The sequence below is a fragment of the Panicum virgatum genome, chromosome 3K (assembly GCF_016808335.1).
Source record: "Panicum virgatum strain AP13 chromosome 3K, P.virgatum_v5, whole genome shotgun sequence".
Classification (NCBI taxonomy): Eukaryota; Viridiplantae; Streptophyta; class Magnoliopsida; order Poales; family Poaceae; genus Panicum; species Panicum virgatum.
This window is the reverse complement of record NC_053138.1, coordinates 35,426,211-35,447,882: the sequence shown is the minus strand read 5'-3', so window position 1 is coordinate 35,447,882 and position 21,672 is coordinate 35,426,211. Positions and strand designations below refer to the sequence as shown.

The following is a 21,672-nucleotide window of genomic DNA, read 5'->3' as shown; positions in this document are numbered from 1 at the left end:
ATATATTGATTGTTTTGCTTGGGAATATTCTGAAATGCCTGGTTTAAGTCATGATCTTGTTGAGCATCATTTACTGATCAAAGCTAGTTTTAGACTTTATAAACAACCGGCTAGGCATTTCAATCCTAGTATTTATGACCGAATCAAAGAAGAGATTAATCGATTACTATATGTTGGCTTTATTCGGTCTTGTCGTTATGCAGATTGAATTTCTAATATTGTGCCCGTTGAAAAGAAAGATTCGGGCAAGATTAGAGGTTGCTTTGATTTTAGAGATCTCAATAAAGCTACTCCCAAAGATGAGTATCCTATGCCTATAGCCGATATGTTGATTAATGAAGCCTCCGAACATCATGTTATTAGTTTTCTTGATGGTAATGTTGGTTACAATTAGATATTCATGGCCGAGGAAGATACTTCTAAAATGGCCTTTAGGTGTCCGGGATTTGTTGGGTTGTTTGAATGGATTGTTATGACTTTTGGTTTGAAAAATGCCAGTGCAACTTATCAAAGAGCTATGAATTTAATTTTCCATGATTGCTTGGTGTTATCTTGGAAGTATACATTGATGATATTATTATTAAATCAGCCAGTTTAAATCATCATTTAGCCGATTTAAGACTTGCTCTTAAGGATGCGTCGGTATGGTTTGAAGATGAATCCACACAAATGTGCTTTCGGGGTATGGGCTGGGTATTTTCTTGGTTTTATTATTCATGAGAATGGAAAAGAGATTGATCCTAGAAGAATTGAAGCCATGAGGAGAGTTGAGGCTCCTACTTGCAATGACTTGGAAAGGTTTTTGGGCAAGGTAAATTATTTAAGAAGATTTATTTCTACCTTGTCTGGAAAGGTTGAAGCTTTATTCCTAGTCTTCGGTTAAAGAATGAAGCCAAATTTACTTGGGGGGGCAAAACAACAAGAAGCGTTTGAAAAGATTAAGCAGTATTTGTCTTCACCACCGGTATTGAAGGCGCCTAGGAGGGGTGTTCCTTTTAGGCTTTATGTGGCAGTGGAGGACAAAGTTATTTGGGTTGTTTTGACTCAAGAGACCAAAGGCAAAGAGTATGTTATCACTTACATAAGCCGACGACTTATCGATGCGGAGACAAGGTATGCTTTTATTGAAAGGTTGTGTTTGTCTCTCTATTATGCTTGTACCAAATTGAGGCATCATCTACTATCTAGTGCTTGCATAGTAGTATGTCAAACCGATGTCATCAAACATATGTTGCAAAGACCGATTTTGAGTGGTAGAATCGGCAAGTGGGCATATGCTTTAGTGGAATATGATTTGACTTGTGAACCTTTAATATCTATAAAAGGCCAAATTGTAGCGGATTTTATTGTTAAGCATTGGATTAATGATGAGCATGATATAGAAGTCGGTTATATTGCTTGCACACTGTGGAAGTTGTATTTTGATGGCTCGGTTTGCGATGATGGAAGAGGTATTGGTGTTGTTCTTATTTCTCCAAACAGTACTGTTTTTGAGTTCTCAAACCGATTAGAAGACTATTGCATAAATAATCAAGTTGAGTATGAAGCACTTCTATTTGGCTTGGAAATTTTGTAGTCCATGGGCTTGAAGCATGTTGAGGCTTTTGGTGATTCGTTTCTGGTGGTGCAGCAAGTATCCAAGGTATGTCAATGTTATAATGGTTCTTTAAATGCATATCTTGATAATGTCTCGACATTATTTCTTCTTTTGATGAGTTTGTTATAAGACATTTACCAAGGGAAGAGAATGGACAGGCTAATGCTCGGGCTCAGCAAGCATCTGGTTACAGAGTTGAAAGAAAAAAATTTCAACATTAGAAAGCCGATGCAAATCAAAGCCGAGATACAGGTTCTGGACGAACCAGTCTGACCAGTCAAGTCAATCGGTCTGACCGCCCTGACTGGTCTGACCGCCCAGACAATTGAGAATACTGATTCGGTAACAAAAGATGATTTAATCATTAAAGCCGAAGATCAGGACTGGAGGGTTCCTATAATCTCCTATCTTAATGATCTTGGTCATGGTGCAGAGAGGAATATTTGGCATGTGGTATTTAAATATGTTTTGATTGACAATAAGCTTTATCGTCGGACCACCGAAGATTTGCTTCTAAAATGTTTAAACTCAGAGCAGACCAGAGTTGCTATGGGTGAGGTTCATGAAGGCATTTGTGGCACTCATCAATTGGCTCCTCAAATGAAATGATATCAGATTGTTTTGGATATTATAAAGGATGTGAAGAATGTCAGCGGTTTGGTGATTTGCAATCGGTGCCTGCTACGTTAATGCATCCTATTATTAAACCATGGCCGTTCCGAGGTTGGGGGTTGGACTTCATTGGGCAAACTAATCTTCCATCTTCGAAAGGGCATTGCTTCGTATTAGTTGCTACGGATTATTTTAACAAATGGACCGAAGCTATTCCTTTGAAGAATATGACACATAGAGAGGTAATTGAGTTTATAATAGTGCATATTATTCATAGATTCGGTACTCCTCAAACTTTGACAATGGATCAAGGTTCTTCATTTGTAACAAAGGAGGTGCACGCATTTATCGAATCTTATAAAATTAAATTACTCAATTCATCTCCATATTATACTCAGGCCAATGGTCAGGCCGAGTCAAGTAATAAAGTATTGATCAAGCTTATTAAGAAGAAAATAGAAGAGAATACCAAGAGGTGGCATGAAGTATTATCCAAAGCATTATGGGCTCATCACATATCTCGTCAGGGTGCTATGAAACTTACTCTTTTTGAGATTGTGTATGGTCAAGAGGATGTTTTACCCATTGAGGTGAATCTGGACGCTTATAGATTGGCAAAACAAAATGACTTTTCTGTTGTTGATTACTACAACTTGATGATGGATAATATTGATGAAGTAACTGACAAACGATTAAGGGCTTTGAAGGAGATTGAGAAAGATAAACTTTGGGTTGCTAGAGCTTACAACAAGAGGGTGAAAAGTAAGTCTTTTTAGGTTGGTGAACTGGTTTGGAAGAAAATATTGCCTCTTGGGATGAAGAGCAATAAGTTTGGTAAGTGGTCGCCAAGTTGAGAGGGTCCATATAAAATTGTTAAAGTTGTCTTCGGAAATTCTTATATGATGGAGACATTGCAAGGAGATTGTCTACCCAGGGCTATCAATGGAAGATACTTGAAGAAGTATTATCCCAGCGTGTGGCAAGATGCATGAAGACAAAGATGGCCGATTTATGAGATCGCCCTTAGTGGTATTTTTAGGCCCACGTATTGTATAGTATGATTCTGATTTTTGCTTTTTAGCTTATAAACTCACTAAAAAGCAGGGGGGCATATGTTGACAGCCAATTTTGGCACGTCGAAGACCGACCGGTCTGACTAGTTAGGCTGATCGGTTATACCGGTCCGAGTTTGTAATCCGAGTACATTTAGATTTAGAGATAAAACTTCTTTTGTAAATCAAATCGTGAAGGGGTACGTCTTCCCCGGCCTATATATATGAAGGCCAAGGCCGATTGAGGTAAGCCCAATCGAATCAAATACAATCGCATTACTCTTTTTATCTCTCAAACCCTAACCTTTTCCAAACCCTAATCTATTATTCTTCCCGTGTCTCGACGGTGTTTGAAGGCGTTCTGAGTGGCCTGCCGATCTCAGAGCAACCCTAGTTCCACGAGCTCCGACGGGGTCCCTCCCGAGCTCACTGTGCTAGGTCTAAGCGAAGCTCTCCACAAACCGGTTAGACCAATCGGCAGCACCAGTCAGACCGTCCAGACTAGGGTTTCGTCGGTGTTGATCGTTTTGACGATCGTTCGCACGTTCTAGCGCATTCGAGTGTGTTCGGCACAATTCTGTGTCAACACACCGCTTCAGTGTCTGTACCGAGGAGATCACCAAGCAGTCGAGTGAACCAGAGCTCCTGAGTCGAAGTGGTGGAGACCGCTATGTACTCAGCCTCGCAGCTGGACAAAGCCACCACCTGCTGCTTGACCGACTACCAGCTAACGAGGCACTTGCTGCCAAGAAAGAAGAGAATTCCGCTCGTGCTCTTTCTAGTGTCGATGTCGCTGGCATGGTCGCTGACGTAGTACCTGACGAAGTGTGCCGACCCAGTGCACCTCAGGTAGTGGAGGCCGTGGTCAAGAGTCCCCGCATGTAGCGGATGATCCTCTTCACAGCCTGCTGGTGCTCCGTCGTCGGTCGTTGCATGAACCGACTAACGTAACCGACGGAGAATGCCAAGTGCAGCCGTGTGTGGGCAAGGTAGCGAAGGCTCCCCACAAGACGCCGGTACAGCATAGCATCCACTTCCTCCATCGTGCTATCGTGGCTCAGCTTCAACCTCTCCTCCATCAGAGTGAGAGCTGGGTTGCAGTCGGTGAGCCTAACTAGCTCAACGATGGGCTTGGCATAGGCAGTCTGTCGAAGCGTGATCCCGGAGTCGTCCTGGTGCATCTCGATCCCAGGTAGAAGGAGAGAAGCCCCAGGTCACTCATCTAGAAGGTGGCCTTCATCTCTTCCCTGAATGCTGCCACCTCCACATCCTTGGTGCCGGTGATCACCAAGTCATCGGCGTAGACACCCACCAGCAGGGCATTTCCTCCATTACCCCGCCGGTAGATGGCCGCCTCGTGCGGGATTTGCTCGAAGCCCATCCCCTTGAGCGTGGAATCCAACTTGGCATTACACGCCCTCGGTGCCTGACACAAGCCATAGACCTTGGGTAGGCGTAGCACCTTGCCTTCCTAGCCGGGGATTGCAAATCCCGGCGGCTGGTGCATGTAGACCTCCTCCTTCAAATCACCATTAAGAAATGCCGACTTAGTGTCCATGTGGTGAACACGCTAGCCTTCCTGGGCAGCCAACGCAAGGAGGAGTCGCACAGACTCCATCCATGCCATGGGGCGAAGGCATCATCAAAGTCGACCCTTTCCTGTTGCACGAAGCCTCATGCCACCAAGCGAGCCTTGTGCTTGACAATGGTGCTGGCTTCATCCCGCTTCAGCTTGAACACCCACTTGAGGGTGATCGTGCGGTGACCACGAGGGAGGTTAGCAAGCTCCGAGGTGCGGTTCTTCTCAACCGCGTCCATCTCCAACTGCACTGTGGCATGCTATGCCACGTGTCTCTTGGCCTCTATGAAGGACTGAGGCTCGCCGTCGTCGCACACAAGGTGCAACTGTGCCTCCAGGTCGTGAGGCACCAGTCCCGGCACCGGCTGGTCGCTGAGAAGGTCCTCCATCGTACGATACCACAATGGCTCATCGTCGTGGTACACATTGATGCACTCCTCTTGTTAGTGAGCAGCGTAGCGAAACTCCACTGGGTTGTGCTCGACATGAGTTGGTGTTGGAGTAGACGTACCCGGAGGGGTGGTTGTCGGTACTGGAGTGCGTGGCATCGCCGGCTGTGGTGGTGTAGGTGAGGGACTCATCGCAGCCAGAGTTGTGGCTGGAGAGCGTGGTGCTGCCGGTGTGGCAGGTGCTGGAGTCAGTGGAGGCTCAGGAACTGGGGTAGGCACGCTCGGCGAAGAAGAGCTGCCTACTCCCCCAGCTCCTTCGAAGTGGACGTACTTGACTGTGAAGTCATCATACGTCAGAGCCGAGCCGTCATCCACCGCCTTGTTCGATGGCCATCCTCACCCTTCGTTGAACACAACGTCGCACGCCGTGCGCACACGCTGTGTCTCCGGGTCGAGGATGCGGTAGGCCTTCGAGCCCTCCGCGTAGCCGATGAACACTCTCGGAGTGCTCCTGTCATTGAGCTTCCCGGTGTGGCCAAGCTCCTTGGCAAACGCGAGGCAGCCGAAGACCCGCAAGTGGGAGATCGTTGGCTTGCACCCATTCCAAGCCTCATACGATGTCCTACCGTCGAGTGATTGGGTAGGCAAGCGATTGAGGATGTAGACAACCGTCACCACCGCCTCTCCCTAGAAGACAGCCGGCATCCCCCTCTACTTGAGGAGGGCTCGAGCCATCCCCACAACCATCTGGTTGCGCTGCTCGACAATGCCGTTATGCTGCGGGTTGTATGGCACGGAGTAGTGGCACTGAATGCCCTCATCAGCACAGTACGACGCAAATTCATTTACCGTGAATTCGCCGAAATTGTCTGTGCGATAGCCTGTGCACGCCTGATGGCGTCTGCAGCTTCTCCCTTGCTGCCAAGAACCATTACCCACATGTAGCGGGAGAGGTCGTCGATGAGCAGCAGGAAGTAGTGTTATCCTCCCGGTGTGGCCGGTGTCGACGGGCCACACAAGTCCTCATGCATGAGGTCGAGCCGCTCCTTGGCTTGGAAGCTCGCGTGCTGGGGAAAGGGGATCCACCTCTGCTTCATCAACACACAGATGTCGCAGAACTGCTCCACATGGTCGAGGCACGGCAGGCCTCGTACCATCTCCTTGGCACTTAGCCGCTTAAGGGCCTCGAAGTGAAGGTGCCCGAAGTGCTCGTGCCACTGCCACGCCTCATCATCCCGACGAGCAGCGAGACAGAGGGGTTGTGCCACCTACACATCAAGGTCGTAGAGTCGACTTGTGTCTCTGGTTACCTTAGCAAGAAGGTGATGATGGCGATCCCAAATCCTCATGACTCCGTCCTTGATCTCTATGCATGCACCGTTCTCTTCTAGCTATCCCAGGCTGATGATAGAGTTCCACAACGCGGGGATGTAGTAGACTCTGGTGAGTAGCCTGTGGTCAACAGACTCGGCGGTGAAGATAACGGAGCTAACTCCCATGATCTCCACACTGGAGGTGTCCCCAAACTTAACGGAGCCTCAGACACTAGAGTCAAGCTCGGTGAAGAACTCCCGATGACCGGTCATGTGATGGGTGGCATCGGTGTCGAGGACCCACCCGTCAGTCTTGTCATTGTTGGAGCGGTTGCCAAGGGAGGCACACGCCCTCGGCTCGTCGAAGTGGAGGAGAGTCATTGCGGGCGATGCCGCTGGAGGTAGCTCGATGCTTGTGTGTGCCATGACTAGAGCCGACTCCTCCTTTGCCTGTGCGATGTGAGCTTGGCTGCGTCTTGGCTGCGGATAGTCCTTGGCCCAATGACCAAGCCTGCCACAGTTGCAGCACGCATGGTCTTGTGCCGGCTTGTGTCTGCCGGCTACACCGCCCTGGGCGCGTCCGCGGGCGTCACCCTAGGCACGTCCTCGCGCTCCGGCCTGAGCATCTCGGCGTGCCTTCCACGGCTTGCCGTGCTTGTGGCCGCCTGTCATGGAAGAGGGCTCCCTCTTCTTCCTGTCACCTTGGCAGGCGTCCCACTATTCCCGAGTGAGATGGAGCTTCCCGCCGATGGAGATAGGCCTCGAGAGAGGTTGTGGCTCATCGCCGTCAACTACCTTGAGGCGACCAATTGCCTCCTCGATCGACTTTGTGGAGAGGTCCAGTAGAGACTCAATCGAGCAAGCGATCTACTTGTACTTCTCGGGGACACAATGAAAGAGCTTCTCGACAGCTCTCTCATCATCGTAAGTGTCATCGCCGAATTGCACCACTTCTGTAGCAGAGTGCTAAGATGGAGAGCAAAGTCATCAACGTCCTTACCTAACTTGAAGGCCATGTTCTCCCAATCCTTGCGAAGTGCCTGTAGTGTAGTCTTGCGGGCACAGTCGCTACCGATGCGTGCGGCAGCGATGGCGTTCCAGGCCTCCTTGGCAGTCTGCTTCTTTATCAAAAACTGCATCTCGGGCGGGATTGCAGCAATGAGGGCACCAGCGCCCGTCGGTCCTCATCGTAGCCGAAGTCGCTGTACCGGACTACCTCCCACATGTGTCGCACCTGGACCCTCACCCTCATGGCTATGGCCCACTCGATGTAGTTGGTCTTGGTGAGGGTAGGCCATCCACCACCAAGAACGATGCGCCTGACCACCGCTTGGACCCTGCGGTAGCCATGGCGCTGGTCCGGGGAGGGAGAGCCACGTCCCCTGTATGGGTCACGCTCTCCATCAACTCTGCCGCCGCCGGGAGTGTCGCCACCATGCACGCAGCCATCAAGGATGCCGCCGGCGCTTCCACGCCTGTCTGGGCTGCCGCTGCTGCGCGCGCCACCACCAGGGGCCCTCGCCATCCTGAGCTCCACATCGGTTCTGCCGTTGGCAGAGACGGAGCTGCTAACGCTACTGCCGCGTAAGGCTGCACCGTCTACTGCCGCCGCACACGCTACATCCGCCGCCGCCGTTGCTTCCACTTCCGCCCTCGCTGCTACTAGTTCGCACCACTAGCCTTGCCGCCCTTGCCACCGTTGCAACGGTCTACGCTGCCGCCCGCTCTCATTTCTCTGCCGCGGCGAGCTCAGCCTCCTGCTGGAGACGCGCACTCAAGGCGACCGAGCATTGAGACGGTTCTATGGACATGGTGCGCCATTGGAGGGTTGCTGCGTGGGGAAGAGGCTGCCTCTGATGAGCTATTGCTCGTCTGTGCAGGGGAGGGAGGATGAGCAGGGATAGCAGGTGTTCCTGCTGCTGCTCGCTGGGAGCTAAGGGATGCTTGAGAGGGGGATGAACAGGAGATGTTCAGGCTACAGGATATTACGGTTGTTAGAATCTGAACTTTTACTCTCATCGAGAGGATGACACTAGGAGTTGGGGCAATTTCCTGGTTTACTTCTCACACAATGCCATGCCACCTGGGGGTTGGGGATACATATTTATAGCTGGCCAAGGCAGCCAAGCATATGCCAAGATGCTAGTCTAAGATGTTGTCCTATATGCTGTCTAAAGCTAGTCTAAGAAGTGTTGCTGCTGTCCTCTAAGATGTTGTCCTAGATGTTGTCTAAAGCTAGTCTAAGATGCTGCTGCTGCTACTATCCTAGATGGGGCAGCAAGGCCAATATGCGGAGACCCATAAAGACTAATAGTGCAGAGACTTATTCCCATCATCCATCACGTGTTATGGCATCGGCCTCGGAGGCTTCGACATCATCCTAGTTGTTGAATTTCTTTGGACTTTAGGCCCCATCCTGTGGGACTTTGAGGACCTATGCATGGCGTTCACACGAGGCTCCCGGCGCATCCTGTGTAAGGGCATCGGCTCCGACCGTGATGACATCCGCGAGCCGGTGGCCCGCGCTATGGCAGCAGTGGATGCCCAGCCCCTGCTGGACCACCTCCTCCACCAGTTTGACGACGTCTTCGCCGAACCTCGCGGGTTGCCCCCGCCTCGGCCCTACAACCACCACATCCACCTGCTGCCTGGGACTGTGTCGGTCGCCGTTCGCCCGTACCGCTAACCCCAACTCCAGAAGGATGAGCTAGAGTGGCAGTGCCCAGCACCTCGGCATTCTCGGCTTCGGTCCTCCTGGTGCGGAAGGCCGACCACTCATGGCGCTTCTGCATCGACTACCACGCGCTCAACGACAAAACATCCAAGGACAAATTCCCGATCCTCGTGGTCGACGAGCTCCTAGACGAACTGCACGGTGCTCGCTTCTTCACCAAGCTTGACCTCCGCTCGGGCTACCATCAGGTGCGGATTCACCCGAAGGATGTTGAGAAGATGGCGTTCTGAACACTTCGAGTTGCTGGTCATGCCCTTTGGGTTGACCAACACGCCACTGACTTTCCAAGCCCTGATGAACGATGTCTTCCGCCAGTTCCTACGCAGGTTCGTCCTTGTATTTTTTGATGACATCCTCATCTACAGCTCCTCCTAGGCCGAGCACCTGCAGCACTTCCACCTTGTCTTCGACGCGGTCCGAACGCACTGTCTCCACCTCAAGTGCTCGATGTGCTCGTTGAGGGAGCCCTCGATCGCCTACATCGGGCACGTCATCTCGGCAGCCGGTGTCGCCATGGACAGCGACAATGTGGAAGCGGTGGCATCGTGGCCGACACCGTGTTCGGCTCGTGGGCTGCGCAGTTTCCTCGGCCTCGCCGGGTACTACCGCAAGTTCATCCGTGACTTTGGCATGATCACGGTGCCACTCACATGGTTGCTGCGCAAGAATTCCTACACCTGGTCGGAGGAGGCCTGTAACACCCTAATGTAATTTTCTAGTATTTAATAATAAAGGCTTTATTTAATTTTCTAGGATTTAATTTGCTTAGCCTTGCATTTATAATTTATTTTTGCTTCATAAAGTAATTAAAATTTATTTTAGGTTCAACATGTTTGTGCATTCATGCTGGTGCATATTTTTAATTGGTTGAGTGCATAGTATTTGAATTCAAATTTGGTTTGAATTCAATTAGATTTGAGTGTGGTTTGAGTTTGGTTGGAAGAGAGGAAAAGAAAAGGAGAAGACCCAAACCCAGTTTCCAACCCAGTCAGCCCAGCAATCAACCCAGCCCAGCCCGCTCCCCTCTCTTTTCCCACAGCCCAGTCACGCGGCCCAGCACACGCCCTCCTCCCCTTTTGGCCCAGCGAGCCACTCCCCCCGCTCGGCCCACCCTCTCCCGCAGCCCAGCAAACCTTGCCAGCACTCGCGCCCTCTCCCACCGACGCCCCGGGCCCACCTGTTGGCACTGTATTCTCCACCTTCCTTCCTCCCCGCGCCCGACCTCCTCTGCTCCCTAGACCACCTCACCCCCGCCTCCCCCGCTGCGCCGTCGACCACCCGGCCTCGCAGGCCCACTGGCCAGCCACCCAGCGCCCTTATCCTTCTAGAAGCCGCGCCCCGATCTTGAATCACGCCGAGCAGATCCGTTTTCCTCGCACCACACCGGCCTGGCCGCGATCTCCGCCACAGCTCCGCTAGGCATGCGCACCAAGTTTCCATGCCTCCTTTATTTGGCGCCTGCGGCCTCCTGCGTCCAATCTACACCGCAGCCACTGCCCTAGCCACGAGAGCAGCACCAGCGCCGTCGATTTCCGCCAGGACTGCCGCCGCAGGTGATCTCGGAGCTCGCCACGATTTCCTCGCCGCCGGCCATCGCCGAGCCTCCCTGACCACCGTGGCTCCCGCGCAGGCACTCCGCAAGACGACCTGCGGAGCCCAGGGACCCGGAGGCGCTGCCTTCAGCCTTCTCCACGAACACCGCGTCCTCGCCGTCGCCGATCACCACCGTCGTTGTCCCTGCACCGGTTCTTCTCCTATTTCCAGAGCTCGGTGAGCACTTCAAGACGCCCCTCTTCCTTTTGCGCGTGCTGTAGTGGCATGTATGCCACTCTGGTGGCCAGAACAACACCCCGGCGTTCCGCCGCCGCCACTCCGCCGCGGCCATGTCCGCTGCAGCACGACACAGCCCCGCACGGGCCTCGTTTACACTTGAGTTAGAGCCACGCACACGCACCGGCACACTTGCGCCCAGACCCAAAACCCATAGCAGCCTAACACATGCACGCCGGCGAGCCTCGACGTGCAGTTCCGCCCTCCCCGCCACGCACTCCATCCCAAGCTCCTTTTCCCCAACCTGAGTGCCCAAGTGGTTTAGCCATGTCGTGCTGAGCATCCACGGCCAAACCGCACCTCAAACCGAGCTTTGGAACGCTTGGAATGGCGAACGCCGGCGAACCCCGCGCAGCGCCGCCGTGGAATTTGACTCCGACGACCCAGCGCCACCGTCCCGCGCGCGAACGCAACCCAGCCATCAGATCTGTGACCGACGATCACGATTAGAACACTAGTCCATCAAATCCTAACCCTCAGATCCAGATCCAACGGCTCAGATCTAAAAATACCCCTTCGGCCTGGCTGTTTTGCTAAAGAGTCCCTGGACTTTTTAGAAATGAACCCGCAGTCTGCTCCCGTTCAAAAATAATTCCAATCAGGTCCAGTTTTTAGCGCTTAGACCCCTGAGCTTTATAAAAATAGAACCCGCGGTCCAGCCTTGATGTTTTTGCGGTTAGACCCTGTGTCTATCCGTTAATTATGTTTAGGCCCTCAGTTTTTGCACAGAACCCCCTGGAACTTCAGTTTTCTTGCAGATAGGCCCCTAGACCTTGTTTTAAGCATAGTTTTCACGTTCTAGCTCCGTTTTAGGCATTCTTTATGTCCACGCGATCGTTGTAACGCGTAGAACAGTTCTAGCTTAGTTTTGTTTGCTGTTTTTATGTATTGTTGTACCGTTTCTTAGTGTTTGCCTTTGTTTGCATGTATGTGTTTGTGCTGGACTTGTTTTTGGCGTTGCGATCGTGAGTAGACGTTGATCCTTCGGAAGAGTACCAGGAGTCACCTTTAGAACAGTTTGAGCAGCAGAAGAACTTTGAGGAAGGCAAGTATAATATGAACAACACCTATCACTTTAAATACATTTTCATACTGCATTTTAATACTGTATGTCTATAAGGACTTTCCTAGCCACTTTATATCCTTTATATATATCCTTTATATATATCCTTTGGGTTGCATTTTGGTTGGTTGTGCTAGGTGCCGCGCTACAACACACTTGGTCCTTTTTAATTAATTTGATTAATGTTATATGCAACTTAATTCTGGGAGTGGCCCGTTTGAGTGGCTCACGTCTCGTTTAAAATTGGTTTTTCTAGAAACTTGGTTTAGGGGGCCAGCACGGTGCTTACTGCTGGGTTGGCCACTCTCCATAAGGACCGGTTCATAGAGCGACAACCTGGGACAACAGCGCTACCACAAGATTGGAATGGGACGGTCTTGGCTTACTAATTAGGTCATTTTGGTTCGGGAGTAACTTACCGACGGGGCAGGAGTGGTGGTGAGCTTCAATGGTCCCTGCGCTACGAGGCTTGGTCTGTGTACCCCCTCGAGGTGGGCCCCATCGTTGCGGAGCCTGATTTCTTAGCGGTTACACCTTACCAACGTGATCCTTTGTAACGGCCTCGTAGTGAGTTTGCTAGTCATCTCACCTAAGGAAGTGTGATGAACAACTAGCGTAGCTCACGACTTGTGGGTAAAGATGTGCAACCTCTGCAGAGTGTAAAACTGGTATACTAGCCGTGCTCACGGTCATGAGCGGCCCAGATCCTCCTTTTGATTAGTGGGGTTATCTTCCTTTGGTTAGGGAGGTTTCCCCGGGTGGCTTGGTATAGTTTGGTTTGGTTCTCAGTAGTTCATAATTAATTTTGATTAATTACTATGTAACTGGGGTATGGTAATTCATCAACTTGTAGTAAATAGCTTTAATAAAATTTTGCCAAGATTAAAAGCTAATGCAGTTGAGTCAGTCAACTTTAGTGCCTCATAGTTTGTGTTATACTTGTTGAGTACAAGTTGTGTACTCACTCTTGCCTACTCTACTCTTTTTCCTCTTGGGGATACTCTACTACTGCTCAGTTCCTGCCGACGCAAGGGAGTTCACCCGGAGCTACCGGGAGTACGAGGACTTCTAGGCGTTCGTCTCCCAGTCGACGTCCCTGTGGTGCCCAGCTTCCGAGAGGCTTCGTATATATTTTACGCTTCCGCATACTCTGTATCAGACACTTTGTCATTAATGTAATAAATAACATTCGTACTCGCTTTATTATATCTTTTTACGTGATATGTGATGTGATATACTATTCATTCTGTTGTATATACGTGTGACTTGATCCTGGCACGTATATGATTGCTCGGTTTATGTCCTTTTATAAACCGGGTGTTACAAGGACGACGCGGCCTTCCAGGCGCTCAAGCGCGCCCTCTCTACGGGGCCGGCCCTGCAGATGCCTCGCTTCAACAGCTTGTTCGTCGTCGACTGCGATGCCTCCAGCACCAGGTTTGGGGCGGTCCTCCACCAGGATGAGGGACTGCTAGCCTTCTACAGCAGGTAGTTCGCCGTCCCCCACCTCAAGCTGGTGGCATACGAACGTGAGTTCATCGGTCTAGTGCAAGCTGTCCGCCACAGGTAGCCGTACCTGTGGGGCCGCTGCTTCCTCGTCCACACTGACCACTTTGCCCTGAAGTTCCCGCTGGACCAACGTCTCTCGACTGTGCCTCAGCACCAATGGACCAGCAAGCTGTTCGGCATCGACTTCACCATCGAGTACCGCCCTGGCAGGCTGAACACAGTGGCCGATGCCCTGTTGCGCCGGGACTCAGACGAGTCTCCAGCCGATGCCTCGGCGCTCGCACTCTCGGCCCCCTCCTGCAGTTTCCTCGATGAGATCAGCACTGCAATGACTACTACCGATGACGCTTGCCGTCTACACCAGTAGCTCCTCGATGGAGAGCTCGAGCCACCTTGGCGCGTCGCTGAAGGGCTCCTCCTCCATGGAGCCCGCATCTAAGTTCTAGCCCATGGGGATTTGTGCCACCAGGCTCTCACCCTGGCGCACACAATTGGGCATGAAAACATGCAGAAGACACTCAAGTGGCTGCGGAATTTGTGTGTATCAGATTTATCCCCTAGGCAAGGTCTATGTGCTGCTTGCTTATCCACTTGTTCTTCCTTATTTTTTGATTCGCTTGCAGGTTTAAGGTTGTTCTTGGCACATCAAGAACAGCACAAATTGAAGGCGGTGTAACTGTCGCTAAGGCGCAGCCCTTGTGGTGTTGTAGTCGGACAGCACAACGTTGATCCTCCTTCAAATCGAGTTATCCCCCACCCTCATCGAAAGACCGGGAACAAACACTAGCAGATTCTATCATATGGTCCATGAGGAGTCTCTTCTCTCTGGCTTGTAACCAATCCTAAAGCAGACCATCCCGAGTGTGCCTATTCCACGGTCAAGACCTCCAACTAATACTAGGGACATCTCTCGAGGAGTTCAACCACTGAACCCACAACCTGGGGCGGCAAGAGCTCAAATTAATCTTAGGGACATTCTGACGTATTTTGAAGCAGATTCGATCTGGACCTACATTTTCTACATTCTATTAAGCGAATAAGTTGTCCCATGCTTGAAGGCTGAAGCAGGCTTTGTCTCGCTTGTGAAATTTCAGCTAGGAATTCCATGTATTCCACTTTCAACCAACAAACTTAGTGCGTTTTGGATCAGCTATATATTATATAAATAATATGGATATGGATTGTAAAAAGTTAGATATTAAAAATCTGGCTAGCATTGAGTTGTACTATGTAATCGCAAAAAAAAACAATTTGGAAGATGTTTGAATCACTTGATTATAGGTTGTGGATACTAATAAAAATCTGTCTATTATCTGGTACTAGCTCGATGGAGCCAGATTATATATACGGTCATAGAATCGTTGCATTTTTATTATGTACACCATATTTTGGGCTATTTGGATGAGCTAGATTTTTTTTATTTTGCTGGTTTTGATAGTCTATGGCTAATCCAAGCATTGCTTAAGAGATTTTTGCATGCGTTCTTTGATGCGGTTGTGGATAAGTGCTACCTATTTGAAAGCAAATCTTTCATCAGGAGGTCGCGGTCTCTCGAGTGTCGATCATAGCAAACCAATATGGTACCATAGCAAACCAATATGGTAACTGACTCATGAGCGCCATGCAACATTCTTTTCCCAACTCTGGTGATGACAGATAAGTATGCACACCCTCCATCAGCTAGCGGGTCTCAGAAATTAGGCTGAATGCCTGAGCTGAACGTGCTTTGAAAGGGATAGGTGGCTGGTGGCCATTCCCAACGTTTACAACCCGTTAAGTCGTCCTCATCAGTGAACCGCAATCGCACTCAGGGTCTTGACTTCCGCGCCCGTGCTCCTATTATACAGAATTGCAGTTCAGCCTTTTGCTGTTACAACTTGCAAGTACCGAGCGAGCAGCTGATAGCTAGGAGATACAGACACGGAATGGAAGCAACCAGGTCGCAAGAACCTCTGCCCAGCCGTAACCTCAGCGCCGATGTCGATCACAAGTCCCTGCAGCAGCAGCCCAATGGTGGCAGGAACCACAAGGGGGGATGGATCACCTTCCCCTTCCTCGCAGTGGCGATGCTCGGGCTGGGTGTGGCGAGGGGCGGCGCGACAAGCAACTTCGTCGTCTACCTCGTGAAGAAGTACAACGTGCCGCGCGTCGACGCGGCGCAGATCTCCAGCATCGCCCTCGGATGCCTCAGCTTGGCCCCTGTCGGCCGCGCCATCATCGCCGACGCCTTCTTTGGCTGCTACCCCGTCGTCGCCGTGTCCATGGTCTTCTCTGTCCTGGTCAGTACGGCATTTGTAACTTCTAATTAATCTTCCTGCTTGTACCAATGCTCAATGGATAGGCATACCGAACATGGCATCTAATAAGCCTTGATCTATCGACACCTGCGCACTCGCAGGCCTTGGTCATGTTCACCCTCACGGCGAGCCTGCACGGCCTCCGCCCGTCGGCGTGCCAGCCGGGCGCCGAGCCGTGCCAGCCGGCCTCGACCGAGCAGATGGCGGCGCTGTACGCCGGGGTGTTGATGCTGTGCGTCAGCGCGGGCGGCGCCCGGTTCAACCAGGCGACCCTGGGCGCGAGCCAGTTCGACGCCGCGGCCGACCGCGACGTGCTCTTCAACTGGTACTTCGTCTTCTTCTACGCCTCCTCCGCGGTTGGCTCGACCGCCATCGTCTACGTCCAGGACAACGTGTCGTGGGCGCTCGGCTACGCCCTCTCCGGCGCCGCCAGCTTGGCGGGGCTCGCTGCGCTGCTCGCCGGCACGCCGTACTACCGCCGGCCCGGCGCTCGGGGCAGCCCGTTCACGGGGCTCGCGAGGGCAGCCGTGGCCGCGGCCAGGAAATGGAAAGTCAAATTGGCGACGTCAGAGGAGCTGAGGTTTTACCACGGACGACGCAGCAGTGCCACTGACAGGGACGGCGACGTCAGCGGCGCTACTAGCCTTGCAGCTCCAAGCAACAGCTTCAGGTAAGAAAACGACGCCGCTCCATACATTCGTTGCACTGTTACGAAAAGCATATGTAGGGATAGCATTTGCACGCATTTTTAGAGACGAATATCGTACCTATTGCTAGTTTTTGCTGCTAAAAATATTTTTTTCAGAGACAGGTAACAAAACTGCCCCTAAAAATCTATTTCCAGGGGTGGATCACCCCCTCACTTGTCCTTGGAAATAAATTTGTAAGGGCGGGTCAACCCCCACCTGCTCCTGAAAATTGATTTATAGGGGCGGGTGGGGGTGACCCACCCTCAAAATCTATTTCCATGGGCGGGTAGGTGGTGGCCTGCCTCTGAAAATGCATTTCTAGCATGGTGGCAGCGGGTTGGGGCCGGCAGCGCTGCCCCTGCTCCCTGTGCCACCAAGCAGGCTGTCGTGCGGAGCTGGAGCTCAGGCTCCCCCATTGCCCGCTGTCGCTGCCCTATGCTCTAGCATGGTGGGGAGCTCGGGCCTGTCCTCCCCACGACCTCTCTGATTCCATCGCCTGAAGCAGCCTCCGGGGTGACCTTCGGCAGCGGGTGGCGGATTTGGTGAGGGGCAGCCTTTTCTGCAACGGGTGGCGGATCCGGCGAGGGGAAACCTTCGGAGGCAGGGGGATTCGACAAGGGATGACCAGTAGTGGTGGGCGGCACATCGTGAGACTGGTTGAGCGCTTAGAGATGTGTGAGAGAAGATAGAAATATGGGGTTGGGGGGAGAAGGGTTGGCCCACAAGTCATAAGAAAAAAAGAAAGTTGGACAACCACTGATGGGCCTGATCTGTCACAATAAAAGTAGGAACTTGGTTGTAGGGGTTGTTGCTGTAGTTAAATGCAAAAATTAACGACCCAGAAAAATAAGATCTGAAGTAGAAGCTATTGCTGGAGTTGCTTTTACTGGAAGGACATTGAGGTAAATAAATCAGTCGTGGACAATAAAACATACAATAAGGTGTCACTACTTATGACTAGGGTGCATCCACTGTATAGATTGGGTTGGCTGCCGCCCTAACTACTCACCAACGAGTACTACTCGTATGTAACATGTCTTAGGGCGTGTTTGGTTCCCGAGGGCTAAACTTTATTCCTGTCACATTAAAGAGAATTTTATGATTTATGAGTATTAAATAAAGTCTAATTACAGTAAGGATTGATGGAGGCACCGCATTAGAGCAGATGTTTATGCGTCAATGAAGCAAATCAATGATTAATTAGTCTTATTAGATTCGATTCAATGTCTGCTCAAATAGGAATGGTAAGCTTTTGTGAATTTTATCAGGAGGTAGGTTTTTAAATTTATTTTTTTACAGCATCTCCATTGTAAAATCAATATAAAATCAATATCAAGCGAATGGTGTTTTAAAATACCAATGTATTCATAAAACTTTTTGTACACTTGACTCTTATAAATTTGACTTGTAAGCACCTGAATAATATGCATTCAGTGTTCCAAATCCCACTTTCAGAAGAGGCTTTTGAGCACTACCTTCCAGAGCGTTGCACCCCTTCCCCTCCCCAGCCTCGCCGCCGCCTGAGAGGGTCGTCGGAAGCCCGGCGGCCGCAAGGACAGCGGCGGCAAGGAGCTCCACAGCTTCTCCCCGGTTTTTCCCTCCCCTTTTCCCGTTCTTCTAGATGTAGATCGAGTTGTCTTGGGTGGTGGCAGTGGTGCTGGCGCGGGCGTCTGCGGCGGTGGCGCAGCCGTCTGCACCGGCGACGACGGCTTGCGACTCAGGTCCCCACGGTGGAGGTCTGGTGGTCGGTGACCTATGGTGTGGTTGCTCGTGAGGGTGGCTCCGCGGCGCGGTGCAGGCCGTCGTGGTCTAGGTTGGGAGCAGCGTTCGCTCCATGCGCGGCCGGCGAGTGCTTCGCCACCGGCTACAATGGTGGCGGCTAGTGGCTCTTGCAGCTCTCGGCGCACGCAGAGTCCCTCTCCTTGGCGGTGCTCAAGTTGGAGATGTCTTCTTCGCTCCAGTAGTCACCGCCATGGGGACTTGACTCCGGTTGCCGCCTCCCGTTGGTGTCCTATTTGGCGCTTGCCGTGGTTTGCTTTTTGGTGTGTAGGTTCTCGGACGAAATCCTAGATTCACGATTAAGTGGTTCGGACAGCGGCAGCATCTTAATGTTGCTCTTCTCTTGAGGCGTCGTCTTGGTGTCTTTGATGGTGACACCATAGGCGACAGGAAAGTATAGGACCATCGATGATCCTTACATCATGAGTTTCTAAGAATATAGTTGATGTGAGATTTATTTTACGATATAAGGACCAAGCAAGGTTAAAGGAAGAACGTAGAAGAAGATCGAAGCTTAGTCTTTCGCTTTCTTTCTTATTTTTTCCTTCCTTATCTTTTGTGTTCTTCGGTTAGAGGTTTGGAGTCTAAGTACTTGTGTAAGCTTCTGGCTTTGCGGCCAGATTTGTTGATTTACGATCGTAGACATTCACATGTGTGTGAATGTTCAAGACTGAGATTTTTCCTTAATTTAAAAAAATTTAATTGTTGGTTCTATGTTAGTTATTACTACTACTTCCTCTCACAAACAAATAACATTACTGAAACGAACATGGCACCATTTATGCCATTTCGAGTGATTTTGGTGATCGAATGACAACATAACATTTGGACTAATATGATTGTTAAGATGACCATTCTCAGGCTTTTAGGTTCAAGTGATGACAAAGAGAAAGAAAAGATAGGTGTAGCAAGGCCCGAAGGATCAGGAGCACCGGAAGAACCGATGCCTAAGCATCGGTGCATCCGACGCTTGTCGGAAGAACCGACGCTATGATGTTTGGTGCAGGAGGAAATCGAAGCCAAGTCAGCCTATAGGAACCGATTGAACCGACGGTCCAAAAAAAGGGCATCGGTGCATTGGGCGTACTATGTTCCAGAGACGATGCAAGTCGCACAAGAGCCAACTCTTCAGCACCGGTTGAACCGGTGAAGCATCGGTGCATACCATCGGTGTAATGACGTCAGCGCCCAGAAGAAAATTCTTAAGCGCCGGATGAACCGGTGATGCATCGGTACATGGCATCGGTTCAACCGGTGGTCACTGCGTCAGCTGTCAGAAGTTCAACGGCTACTTCGGGTTATGAGTGACTGGAAGAACCGACGCTACCCCAGCCAGAGGCATCGGTTCTTCCGGTGATACGCAGATTTTCAGCTGACTGTTGGAGCAATGGATACAAGACTTGGTGGCCTATATATACACCTCACCCCGGCCATTTGAAGATTGCTGGAGTTGCTGGATATCTCACACACAACCAAGAACATCTTCAAGCCATACAAAAGCATCAAGATCATATCCTTAGCCTTAGCACATTTTGAGAGTGTTGTGTAAAGGATTAGCTCTTAGTGAGTGAGATTGCAAGTCTTCGAGCCTTTGTGCTGTGGTTCATTAGCAAACCAAAACAAGAGCTTGGTGCGCCGGCACCTTGGAGCGTGAAGCTCGCCGGCAACGTCATCGACCCTCCGACTTGGTGTGGAGCGGCGACGGCATCTTTGTGCGGGGGACATGGAGACCCCCATTCTTTGTGGAGAAGCTCCTTAGTGGAACCCAGGGCCAAGGTGACCGTGATTGTGTTCACGGAAGAGACTTGGTGGCCGAGTAGCAATACTCTTAGTGAGTGCTACAACAACGTGGATGTAGGTGTGTCTTTGTGGCTAACCGAACCACGGGATAAACACCCGCGTCAAAAGTTTGCTATCTCCTATCCTGCTCATTAAACTTCCGTATTTCATACTAGCAATTTGTGTATCTTTACTTTCATAGAATAGTTTCTTGATAGGAAAAGATATAGGTTGCTAAACTCTTTTGGGATAGGGGTTTCACACTAGAATAACCTAGTTGCACATCTAGATAGCATGTTTTAGTTTAAGTTTTGTGCAAATTAGTTGGAGTCATAGGTCTAAATTTTTATTAGTGCCTAATTCACCCTCTCCCCCTCTTAGGCTAGAGCACCAAATTCCTTACAATTACCACAACTTTGTTACATGTATGGAAGCCTGACTAAACTAACGATATGATATCTGCTTCGACATATGCAACCCGATCTTAGCTTCCTGAACCGCGCTGCCCTGATCGCCGACGGAGATGTCGCCCCGGCGGATGAGTCCGTGGTCCGGCCGTGGCGCATCTGCACTGTGCAGGAGGGGGAAGACTTCAAGGCGGTGGTCCGCATCCTGCCGCTTTGGAGCGCGTCCATCATCCTCAGCGTCGCGTTCGGCACGCAGATCAACTTCACCGTCCTGCAGGCCCTCGCCATGGACCGTGCCCTCGGTCGCTTCACCGTGCCGGCGGGTTCCATGAGCGTCGTCATCCTCATTTCCATCGTCGTCTCCCTCATCCTCCTCGACCGCGCGCTCCTCCCGCTCTGGCGGCGCCTCGCCGGGCACACCCCGACGCCGCTGCAGCGCATCGGAGCGGGCCACGTGCTCGCCATCCTCGGCCTCGCCGCGTCCGCCGCCGTCGAACGCCACCGCATGGTCACCGTGCGCGCACACGGCGAGGAGGGCCACCCGGCGTGGGTGTCGCCACTGTCTGCGATGTGGCTGGTCCTGCCGCTCGCGCTGGCCGGCGCCGGCGAGGCGCTGTACTTCCCCGGGGCGTGACACTGTACTACGAGGACTTCCCGCCGTCGCTCAAGAACACGTCCACAGTCCTCGTCGGCGTCGTCCGGCGCACAACGGCGTGGCTGCCGAACAACAGGAACGCGTCAAGGCTGGAGAACCTCTACCTCACCGTGATGGCGACCGTCAACTTCGGGTACTACCTGTTATGTGCCAAATTGTACAAATACCAAAACGTGGGTAAGTAGTAGCTCGACCAATTGTGCACAGAGTAACAAAAATGTGCCGCGTATCATACTTATTAAGTTGGGAACAAGTCACACCTTTGCTCTGCTCTTTGCCTAAGTGGAATGGCGAAATATGGGAATCAACTAGACACGCTTCCATTTTATCAATTTACACCTTCCTTTCATTTTTTCAAAGTTTCATCACACAAATTTATAACAATCAC

The 21,672-nt window shown here is 51.1% G+C and overlaps 1 pseudogene; it reads left to right on the top strand.

The window, feature by feature from the left end:
* Nucleotides 1–15,570: 15,570 nt before the first annotated feature.
* Nucleotides 15,571–21,667, top strand: LOC120699092 (annotated as a pseudogene).
* The last annotated feature ends 5 nt before the right edge of the window (nt 21,668–21,672 follow it).